This window comes from Hydra viridissima, unplaced genomic scaffold (assembly GCF_058129835.1).
Source record: "Hydra viridissima isolate aposymbiotic clone 2 unplaced genomic scaffold, HvirCarnegie_v1 scaffold_3, whole genome shotgun sequence".
Classification (NCBI taxonomy): domain Eukaryota; kingdom Metazoa; phylum Cnidaria; class Hydrozoa; order Anthoathecata; family Hydridae; genus Hydra; species Hydra viridissima.
The window spans coordinates 16,488,334-16,501,311 of NW_028324302.1; the positions used below are offsets into that span (position 1 = coordinate 16,488,334).

At 30.2% G+C, this 12,978-nt stretch overlaps 1 pseudogene; it reads left to right on the plus strand.

Moving 5' to 3' along the window:
- Positions 1-193: 193 nt before the first annotated feature.
- LOC149891203 (uncharacterized) lies at positions 194-2,016 on the plus strand (annotated as a pseudogene).
- Positions 2,017-12,978: the final 10,962 nt, after the last annotated feature.

A 12,978-nucleotide genomic window follows, 5' to 3' on the forward strand; every position in this document is an offset into this window, starting at 1 on the left:
TAAAAAAGTTCTGTTCAAAGATTTTTTTAATGAAAAACGGAAGTATTACATTAGCAAGTATAACCCAACCAGACCAGCCGTGAAAAAATATTGGCTTTCTAAAAATTGTTGCTTGCAACAGAGCTTTAGGTAGGGGAGAATGGAGAGAAATGGGCTATATAATAAGTACTTAAACATTCTTTTTAAATACGTAATGAGTAAAATGAAGAATGAGAAATTTAACGGTTATAGTGAGGAGAGAAATAGACCACCATGTGTAGAAAATTATCAGCTATTTTAAAATTGTTAACACAAAAATAATTTGTATTAAAACAAGTGAAGCAAAGAGATATAGCAAAAACCAATTCTGATTTTATTTTTTATTTTAAACAATCAATTTATTGTTTGTTAGATAAAGTTTAAACAAGAGTTTCAACTTTAAGGAGGTGAACCATATCTCCAAATCTTCTCTCATGATCTTCTCATCTTCATCATCATACTTATACCCATGCCTTTACGCTTCATCATTCATTAAGTTCATGAAAAAGCTGAAAGAAAAGTTGGATGGTTATAGTAAAAATTAGAGAGTAAAAACAGTCGTATTAATTTAAGTCATCTTAAATCACCAGACCAGACAAGCTATTCCCAGTCAAACGCAATTTATCAGAGCTAGGGAAAGGAAAACCGTTTTCCGGTTTCCGGAAACCGCAAAATTTTTGGAAATCGAAAACCGAAAATATTATTTTCAAAACCGGTTTTTGGATATATATCTTTTGTACAAAATTTACTTGGTTATTTGGCAATTCTAAAACACTTTTCTTGATGTGTAGTTGCTAGAGAAAAAAAAAACATTCAATTTGCTTCCACTTGAACTTTAACAGTAATTTTACTGCAATTTGTGATGTAAAAAAGTGAAATAAAGTTTCACAAAAACAAAAATATCGTTTTCTGAAGTCCGCAAGGATACCAAACCAGTTTGGAAGCACTTTTTACACTAAAAAAAGCTTGAATCGGCCAAGTGCAAGCTCTGCAACCAAGAAATTAAATGCAAAGGAGGAACCACAAGCTCCATGAGGAACCAACTAAGGACAAAGCACAACATCACATTGGCTGCTGTTGTTACTCCTGAGAGGAAACTCGAAGTCATCAAACCCATTGATTCATTTTTTAAGACAAAGGATCCTGCTGCTGTTGTTTTTGCTGAGCTTATTTCATGTGATGGGCTGTCCTTTCGTATTTTCTCAACTAGTCAACGTTTGAGAACACCTATAGAGACACAAGGATATAAATTGACCAAAGATGCTAAATCGATTGAGGTTCCTGCTGATGAAACATTATGAAGATATCAAGAAAACATATCAGCAGCAATTTGCAGAAAAGAAGCTTGTAAGTCACAAATTTAGCTTAATCCTTGATGAGTATACTTCATCCAGAAACAGAAGATATATGAACATAAATGTTCAAATGAAAGGTGATAATTGGAACCTTGGAATGATCAGAGTACATGGGTCTATACCAGCAGAGAAAGGTTGTGTAATTGTTGACGAGAAACTGAAAGAATTTGGGCAACGTTTTGCCTGTGATATTGTTGCAGTACCCCCAGACGGAGCTGCTGTAATGAAAAAATTTGGTAGCTCAATTTTACCAGACCATCAGCTCTGCCTCGCACATGGAATCCACTAGGCTGTCTGTGATGTTCTATATAGGCAATCTAGGAAAGAAGATAATGGCACACCTGAGCAAGTCACTATTCTAGAAGAGGACAAAGAAGATGATGACAGCAATAAGGAAAGAGGGTTAGAAGTTTCAGCAGAAGCAGATGCATCAGCTCTTCCAATGATCAGGGAGGATGTCACAGAACTCACCAACAAGGTCAGAAAATGTGTGAGATTGTTTCGAAAAACTCCAGTTAAAAATGACATGATTCTGCAAAAGCATGTCCAGTCTGAGTTTGGAAAGGAGCTACAGCTAATCTCAGACTCTAAGACACGTTGGAACAGCTTACTAGATATGATTTCAAGATTTGTTACTGATTGAGTTATCAAGCGATATTATATTTTCTGAGTCTGAATTTACCACCTTACAATATCTTGTAAATGCTTTAGAACCAATCAAGGTTGATGCTGAAGCACTTTGCAGAAGAGATTTGAACTTGCTCTTATCTGAGGGCATTCTGAAGTTCATTTTCAAGCAGCTAAAAAGCCAGGAAAACAGCTTTAATCAAGAGCTAGTTGACTCGTTTACTAAATGAGTCACTGAGAGGAGAAATGCTATATCAGTAAACTTAGTGAAATATCTGGTAAACTTAGTGAATAATTCTGATGTCATTAATGGAGCATCTCATGACATTTTCGAAAATTCCATGCCAAAGAGAAATGCAATTGCTACTAATGCATCAAGTTTGTTTAATCGTTTGTTTGAGCAAAAGAGAAGTGAGTCTATAGATGAGGAAAGCTTATCAGATAATGAAACTAGTCAGGAACAAGTGAAACAATTTGCTTTCTTGGTAGTAGAGCTCGAGTTCTCCATCAGAGAGACAGTCAAAGGGGTTTCACCAAAGAAACAAAAAATAGAATCAACTTCCAAGCTAATGCTCAAAGAAATGGCTGTATTTGAGCTAACAAAAAAACGAACAAGCAACTTAGATTTGTTGCACACGGCTTTGAAGTCAATTTAAGTAACAAGTGTGGAGGCTGAAAGGTCATTTTCTGCAAGTGGTCTATTTGTCACTAAACTAAGGTAAAGGTTAAATGATGAAACACTTAATGCTTCATGTTTTTTACGCGCTTATTTTCTTAAGAAATGTAAAACTAACCATTAAAAAGACTTATTTGTTTGCTGCTCATTTGTATATGACATTGTTGCTATATATATTTACGTTTTGGCTGCTATTGTTCCCCTGAAATATATATTATAAAAAAATACACTAGAAAACCGGAAAACCGGTTTCTAAAACATTAAAAACCGCGGTTTATTCGAAAAACCGGTTTTAGAAAAAACTTAAATATTTCCTTTCTCTAGTCTGACCTGTAAAAAGATTCTATGAACTATTCTATGGATTAATGTCTGAGTGGTTTCCACTCCTACTGTGAGAGTAACGAAAGTTATTATAATTTGTTAGATTACTAAAAAGTAAAAATGCATTAGAAATGAATTTTTATAATCACAAATATAATATTTTTAAGGGTTTAAAGTTGTTCTCACTCAGAAACTTAAACCATTTACGTACAAATTTTGATCAAACTTTTGAAACACAGTTTTCTAGTTTTATCATTAGTGTTTCACACTTATCATATATAGTGTTAACAGTTATCGTATATCATAAAATCGAATGGAAAAATTCCAGTCTTCTTAAAACCACTTTTGATATTATTTGTCATAAAAGAATCGATTATGAATGAGTACGTTTTCCTTGTTTATTTCCTGTCCGTCATGGTCGATGCGCTATTGTTGGCAAAAGGATTCCCACTTTGGTTTCATTGGCACAAAAGCAGCTACATCGAATGACTGCAAGATATGTGTTGCATTTGGGAACGAAGCAACAAGAACTTTTCCAATTTTAGAGCAAAACTTGCTAAGTTCGATAGAAAAATTTTTCATGCTGTGTACACAACCTTTTTATTAAATACTTACATTTAAAACTCACATACTCTAAACTTGTTTACTTTACCTAGTAAAAACTAATCAAATAAAAAGTTACCAGGATTTTATAGTCAAATATAGAAATTTGAGGCATCCCCTCACTCCTGAAAGTAGGTTAACCCTTAAATGGATCTTGCATAATATAAACTACAAACTAAATTTAGTAGATATTTGGCATAAAATATTTGGAAGATTCATATTAGATGACTCAAAACTTAAATTCAAAGATAGTTCATCTCTTCCAAAAGAAATTTGGGATTTAGACATATCATAAAATTTTTGGCTAACCTAATAAATGGGAATTTCAATAATTTGTACTTTGTGATATTCATGTTTTTGCTTACAAATTTGAAATTTACTCAGGACAAGAAAATGACAAAAGTTTTAAAACTTTTGATAAGTCTAATCTCGATCTTAGTTCCAAATTGTTGTTCAATCGCTGCGTGAAGTTCTTAGACAGATAAGTCATATTGTCTAATTTGACAATTATTATACAAGTGTCCCACTTCTCACATATCTTGCAAAAGAAGGAGTTCATGGATTAGGTACAACAACGAGGCGTCGCTTCCCGTGTTGGAATTTACCAAATAAAGATAACTTAAAAAATGAGGAAAGAGGAATAAGCCACGAGTATGAAAGAGTAGAATTGTCATCAGTTGTTTGGAAAAATGAGGCAGACCTTCTTCAAATAGTTTTGAGTGGGAAAAGCAATACATGGTAATTTAAGATGTCCAATATTACTTATTGGTCTGTCTGGACGGAACATCAAAGTAGATGTAAAATACCATGTCGTAAAGGTCTCAAAACTTATCTGTGAGAAGTGTAATTTTGCACTGTTTTACAAAGGGAAGAGTTTGTTACAAAACATTTCATACCACCTAAATATAACGCAAATGTATATTATATTAAATTGAATACAAAAAGTTATATATGAAAAGTATATATTTCTAATTAATATATATTTTGAAAATTATTTTTCCAGTTATATTATCACACTAAGATAATAGGTATATTTTTTTCCCAGAAGAATACAAAAATCATGCATTCAAAATGAGATTTTCAACTACTACGTTAATTACTTTGCAGAATTATTTGGTAAAATACGAAAACTGTCGTCGGCACTGTTTAAAACTTTCTCTAAGCTATTTTAAAAAAATTTTCATTCTCACTGCAAAAAGATGAGATAAATTACACCGGCAAAAACACACTTTTTGTTGACTTAGATTTAGTCGTTGTTTTTTACTAAATTCGATTGCACTGATTCTGAACCCGGCTTCCTTTTTTGTCTATTTCATCAACTTTTTATTCTACAGCATATTCGTGTTTTAAGATTAAATGGATAACTGAAAAAATTAAAATTTGTTGACTTTTCAAAATATATTAGTAAGCGAAATAGGTTCCAGACATTTTATACCGTCAATTTAACTGAAATGAACAATAAAATATAGGATAAAATCTTTTTTTTTTTACATGCAAATATATAAACATGAGACATATTCATGGAACAAATTTATACTTACGAGAGCGTTTTGAGTAAGCATTTGCGCTCGTATCGATATCGTTAAAAACGTGTCTATAATGATACTTTTTGTTTCGAGATGCAGATACTTAGCCTTAAATGTTTCATGTCCAGACACTCTCTTTAAATACTTCAACCGTATCCCATCGGCCTTAATATCTTTTCTATATCGCTGTCGAATTTTGAAGAAACTACTCGCCATGCTGTTCGGTTACGTCGCTAAAATCAGCAGGACTCATTGAAATAGCTATTGAGGACTTCTAATACACTTGCTTCGCTTGCATCTTCCAGTGAAGGAAATCCTTGAAAAAAGGCACTGGTATCTCAAATGAGTGAAGCACTGGACGAGTTGCTAAAGTCAGATTTTGGTAACTGTTTCGTCTCGTTTTTCTTTGTATAACCAGAAGTCTTTTTGAGATAGAAGTAAAAATCCTCTACGTGGTTTTTTGGCTCCCAAAATTTCCTTCCCACTGATGCCATTATATTGAATTAGTAATGATAATTGCAATCCGATACGAGTAATAACTCCAAGGTTTTTGGGTTGGTAGTGGAGGCGTACTTATGATTCTCCTTTCACTACTCAATCTAATAACAGATAAGATACGCTCTGATAGGTTGACCGCTAAACTCACCCTCACTCATAGTACTGTCAACTCCAATGATATATTATATATACTAGATGTCTAACTTGCGGGATTTTATTGGACGAAAAGTGAAGCCGCTTTTTTTGTTTACAAATTCGCCATTTGTGATAAGGGTAAGAGCTATATCCGACGTGCGGAATAAAAGTAAAAATGAATGTTGAGAGCATCTAAATTTCTTAATAAATTAAAAATACTTTAAAACTCGTTTTGATAATGACTTAAATGAGTAAAAAATAGTTGCTACAAAGAACCGAGTGCTTTAATGTAGTAAACTTCTCACGTTTTAATGCGATTGTCCACATTTTGCAAAATTCTTAGATTAATGTATATATAATATATCATTGGTCAACTCAGACTGACCATAGTCCACAACCGTAACACAAGCCCAAACACAAAACTACGATAAGTTTCTGAAACATCTAGCAACAGATTGGGCAAACATGGGTAAATATTAAAATGTCTATAGATTACAAACTTGATGTGATAGAAAAAAAAAATTAACATATTTGAACTTTGAGACCCTTAATTACCTAAATACAACTGTACTACCTAAGTCAGCAAAAAAAAAAAAAAAAGCTTTCTTTTGTTAATCAGTATAACTTTTCAAATGTTAAATACAAAGTATGCATAATCTTCTATTCTTTTTTTTTTTTTTTCTTTGGTTAAATTTTATTTTTTGATTGCACTTTTCTTTTGTTACACTTTTTTTTTATTTGGACAAAAACTTGATGATATCGATTGAACTTGTGCAAGTTTAAAAAAACAGTAAACTTTTCTAAAATATAAGTTTAAAGTAATTACAATAAAATCACACAGTAAAAACAAACATTGAAAATGGTACTTTTTAAAATAAGAGGTTCGTCTTTTTTCTTCATTTCTTCTGACGGCTGGAGGCAAAAATCTCACACCAACTTCAGAGGTGAAAACCACTAACATTGTTCGACACTCATATGAGTGTAGCTCATGAGAGTGCAGCTACCACCTATATAGGTGGTAGCTGCATGTTATTTAACAGAGAGATAATAATTAAACTGTGCAAAAAAGGAAAATAATGTTACTTCAACTAATTTTAAAATGTAAACTGATATGATGTTTCACAACCAAAGCGATTAAATTAAACAAAAGGATGTCGAATGAGAGGTTAATGAACATAACTATGAGCTGGTGAGAATCACAATAGTGTAAGTCAAAAAAAAAAAACTTTAGTTAAGTCAATATTTATAATTACAATGCATTATTCTGTTAAATTTGAGCTTGGTGTAAGTCATTAGTTACTAATGACTTACACCAAGCTAAAATGACCTACACCAAGCTCAAATGACCTACACCAAGCTAAATTGACCTACACTAAGCTGTAAGTCATTAGTAATTAATGACTTACACCAAGCTCAAGTTTAACAGAATGATACATGGTAATCTTAACATTGACTTAAATTTTTTTTTTTTTTATTTACCATTCTGATTCTCACCAGCTCATATGAACAAAAAAAAATATTTTAATATGATAATAAAAGAAAAAGAAAAAATGAATAAGTTTGATATGTGTAATGAAATGATGAAAAAAATCGGATATTTTTTCGAGTTTTTATGAATTAAAAAAATAACAATTACACGAAACTTAATTCAACTTAAACCAATAAAAACCAGGCTGTTAACTGTTTACCTAAGGAGGTTTTTCAGATATTGGCTTTCAACTGATCCTATTGAAAAAATGGTGAACCTTATAGACTTTTTGTTTTTCTTCAAGTTAAAAATAAAAGAATACTTTACGCTAATCAAGAAACAAAATGGATAGCAAATTTCTTTACTTTTAATAATGATCTTTCATAATCTGCAATAAAAAAAAAGGATTGCTTAAGTGCGCAAGCGCCCAGTTATTCTGTGTTTGGTCTTTAAAATAGGACGTTTTGTTTATTTCAGTTAAATGCAATCTATTGTATCACCCCCTTGATACTTTATTGTTATTATCCTCTTAGGAGTAAGTGACTTCAGTTAACAAAAATCTACAAATTACTACAGATTTTTTAATCCAAGGAATATTTGTTAAAAATCATAGAATAGTAGATAAAACCAAAGTAGATAAATTTCAAAGTAGTTTTTTTAGTTTTTTTTTTTTTTTTTTTTGAATTTGGAACTGTGTAATTTTTATATAACACTTTCTATTGTTATTATGTTATTTTTATGATATTGTTTTTACTTTGTTACTTTAATATGTTATGCGTAGATTTATTTTTGATTATTTATTTGCTAAAGTTATTTATTATAGTTAAAGAATATAAGTTTATATGATAATTGTTCATGCTGATGTGTTTTTAAGAGATACGTGGCTATGAAAATAGCCGTATTATAATAGCAAGTGTTTACCTGACAATTTTTTAAGTTTTATAGAAATACAAGATATAGTAATTTAAAATCAAGCGCGCTGTACTATTTTTATTCCACTTCTTCTAAACTTTATTTAATTCCACTTCTAAAATTTATTTCTTTTTTGAAATCACTCATGCGTGCATACTATTGTTCTAATTAAATGCATTCATACTCTCCACCGTATTTTTAAAAGCGAAAATGTAAATTTATTTTAGGCCGCTTAACTGTAGCTTTACCATGTTTACAATAAATATTTTAAAATTTAAACAAATATAATATTTAAGAAACATAAAAGAGCATGAAATGTGATAAATATATTTTATTAAATGTAATTATGTTATTATTATCATTATTATTATTATTATTATTATTATTATTATTATTATTATTATTATTATTATTATTATTATTATTATTATTATTATTATTATTATTATTATCATTATTATTATTATTATTATTATTATTATTATTATTATTGTTATTATTATTATTATTATTATTATTATTATTATTATTATTATTATTATTATTGTTATTATTATTATTGTTATTATTATTATTGTTATTATTATTATTATTATTATTATTATTATTATTATTATTATTATTATTATAATTATTATTATTATTGTTATTATTATTATTGTTATTATTATTATTATTATAATAATAATAATAATAATAATAATAATAATAATAATTATTATTATTATTATTATTATTATTATTATTATTATTATTATTATTAAATAAACTAAATTAAACCATGTTAAATCTAATAAATATTAAATTGAATATATTTTATTCAATTAAATATTTATTTTCTTTTTTTTAACCCCTAAGCTAACCTGAAAGCAATGCACCTTACACAGTAACTTACAATGATATTTTTTCAAATTGTTCCAAATAATAATGATATAAGTTATGGGAGGTTAAGTTTTTTTACCATATTTTATAGTTTTTCAATTTTTGAATGGTTATTTTCTCCTTATTCAGTAAGAAAATATAGCATGCTGTTGTACTCTATTTACTCTTTTTAAGTACATAAGTGTAAAATAAAGCGTAATGATATTTTTTGTGTCTATGTTTTTTTAGGATTAAAACTTACAGTGTTGTAAATTACTCTGTTACCAAATATTGCTAGAAGCTTTTGGCAAAAGTTTAACATGGCTTATTCTGAAAGTATGAAGGCAAATATGGTTCGAAAACTTTTAAAGAAAGCTCCAAAGCCACAGTTACATTTGCATTTAGATGGTTCTCTTTCATTTCAATTTATTCAATCTTGTGTGCAAAGGATTAAAAACCATGAACCTAAGAGGTTTTCTACCTTATTCCCAGCAAATCTCGAAAGTCTATCTGAAAGTGAACTTTCTGATTACCTCTGGTCCTTAAAAGAGTTACAACATGCTAATGGAAATGTTGCAAACATAAATGGAAACTGGAAAACATTTGATTTTTGCAACCAATTTCTTCAGACAAAATTAGACATAAAAGAAGCTGTGTATGATCTTGTAAAGTTTCAAAACAAAAAGTATGGAGTAGATTACATAGAGATTCGCTTTGCCCCTTGTTTACATACTTTACAAGGGTTATCTGAAAGAGAAATTATTGAGTCAGCTTTAAAAGGGTTTAACTCTGCCAAAGAAGACTTATTTAAAGCTGGCATTTGTATAAATGGAGGAATCATTTTATGTGCTTTGCGTTCTTTCCCAATAAACAATGCTGAAAACCTATTGAGTCTTGCTTTAGAAACGGATGTTATTGGGTTTGATATTGCAGGAGATGAAGGAAGTTATCCTTTATCCTTATTTGAAAATGTTTTACAAAAAGCCAAACATCAAGGAATTTTTTTAACTGTTCATGCTGGTGAATGGAACTCAAAAAATTATCCATCAGTATTAGATAACCTTCGTCTTGCAATAGATATTGGTGTGAATAGAATAGGACATGGTTTAGAATTAAGAAATTTGCCTCAGGATTTAATTGAAAGTTGCATTAATAAAGATATAGGTGTAGAAGTATGTATAACAGCAAATTGTGGGAACCCTGATAGATGTGCTTCTTTCTCAGACCATCCCATTCAGTTAATGTTAAAAAAGGGTATAAAAGTGAGTGGATTAAACTGTGATAATACAATGCTTTCAGGTAGCAGAGTAATTGGGCGACCTGACCCTTTAACTGAATGCACCCGTGCATTACTCAACGTGAAGATATCACCAAATGAACTGGTGTCAATAATTGAAAATGCGTACAAAAGCGGTTTCCACAAAAATGCTCAAAAACAAGGTATTGAATCTGTCAAAATATGGCGTGAAGTTTTTTTACCAAAGTTGATAGAAATTTTAAACAGTTAGCATTATTGCGATTTGGAAAGCTGGTAGAAGTGTAAACTAAATGTTTTTAAAATGTTTTTCCTAAAAGCTTAAGTAGTACTAAGTAGTATTCAACAAATCAAGGCTAAATTTTGACCTTAGATTAATTGCTTTTTTTAATAGAACCTCAAAATCTTAAAACGAGCGTTTGAAAATTAATTGCATAGTTATTTATATTATTCGAAGTGTTTATGTATCATGCGATTTATTATTTTGAGTATACAAGTGTACATATATTTTATTAAATTATTTAAGATAATTCATGTTAGTATAAATATTATCCAACTGTTCAAATATAGAAAAAGTACAAGTTTTTAATTTTCGAAAACCTGATTTTATTCAAGTCTGAGATACTTTGAGTTGCTTTTTCCAACCCCTAGTTATAGGCAGATGGAAAAAAGTGGGTTGGATCATAAAGCCGAATATCGTATGAATGGGAAATAATGCTTCTCTTTTTCCTAGCGTAACAATTAGGCACGTGCGATCAGTCAGAGTTTAGTTCCTTGCACAAACATTTCAGTGTTATTGTTTTGTTTTGTTTTTAAACAGTTGAAATGAATGAATTATGATGCAGTTGTGTCTTCTCATACATCTTTGTTGCGATGGTTACCGTTGCGATAGCTACCGTATTAAAAGAAAAAAGAAGACTACTTTTCTACATTTGAGAAAAATGGAAGTTTTTTGTTTGCAGACTTTAGTAGCCTTTAATTTTAAACATTTAAAATTGAAAGCAGTTTTTCATGAAAATTGATTCAATTCTTAATATATAGTTATAATCCTAAAGTTGAGCCAAAATACATATCTTATTCATTTATAACCATGACAACCATTTTGGACATCCGTTCTTTTTCCCTGGCAGTCCTGCTCATTTTCACTGTTAAAGAATTTAAAAGCGTACAATATTTTTCGGATTCTAACTTCATTTTTTTTTTCTAATACGTTTTTTTACCGTTTTTCTAGTCTGTCTTTTAATACTCTGCTTATTCTGACTCGCAATTCCTAGCCACTGATACCGTCTTGAAGCAGTTGTTCAAAGAACGGTTTATTTCGCTTTCTCATAAAACCTTTCAGCTTAAACAAGTCTTTAAATCTTGTACTGGAGAGGGCAGAGGAGGTGTGGATGATCAGACAACTCAGCGATATGAGTAACTTGCGTCTGTTTTTTGACTCTTGTTGCACGATCGGATGCTCTGGCTTTTTGGGGAGTAACAGACATAAAACTGAAAAGTCAATTCCAACTGTCCTTGTACATGAAAAGGTATAGATGAGCGTTTAAGATTTGAATTTTTCTGAGTAAGCGAGTCAGGAAAGGACTAAGTGCCCAAAAATGTGGCTTCAGAAACTCTTTAAACTTCAGAAATATGTCACTTGTCAAACTGATAACGCTGTATGAGTCTGATTTGATACGTGAGATTTGTAGAACATTCCTCCTGTCTGCTGGTGTTTCTGCTAAAAACTTTTGATTCACACTAGCCACAGTGTGAATCGAAAATTTCACAAACCGAGCAAGTTACTTTTTTTGGGTGTTAAATTTTCAATTGAATGTACCAGGATACCTTTCATATAACCATTTTTGATTCGGGTAAACATTTCGGAAATGTTCTGAAAGGTATAATTTAGTTGTCCTTTTTCTTGAATTATGTGTTGAATAACCATTGAATAATTGGACATGTTTTTATGAAGACCTTGCATGCCCTTACATGGCAAAACTGATTAAAAAGCAAATAATAATTACAAAGAATAAGTAAAAATATCGCTATTAATATATATTTACATTTTTAATGGGTAAGTTTTGATTAGTCTGTAACAAGATTTTTTTTATTGTAAAAAGTCTTTACATACTTCCCGTTAATAAAAAAAACGTGTCACATTTTATATATAATCCCTTTTATACAGTGAATCCCTTGACATACACACATCAATTTGTGTAGATCTATCACCTCTAACAATATTCATATGATATTTACAATGAGTGATGGTGAAATTCTGCTTTTGCTGAATCTTCATTTCTGTTTCGATGACGCCGAACTCAATAAACAGAAATGAGATATGCATTCTGTTCATCTTTCGTTTTCAAAGAATTGAAATAAGAGTTTATCCTTGCCCTTTTATTTTGGATAATAATTTGAAAATATTTCAGCATTTTACATGGTAGTCCTATAACATGGCTTCTTAATTGTTCAACTCAATAAAATTCTCTTTTTCGACCAGTAACTTGTTCCAATCTGCATGAATTTTCAGGAATTTAAGGAAAAGATTCGGGTAACAAAGTGTTGTTGACAATTGGACATGATAAATAACTACATACGGAACTAGAAGAATTAAACATTAAATTATTATTTAGCGACTCGGATTAATTGCATGATACTTCTTTCACAATTCTTTCTATTTCAGCAGCAATTTTTCTACGTTTTGTTCTGTCTGAACTCATAGAAAGGTTACTTATATCATG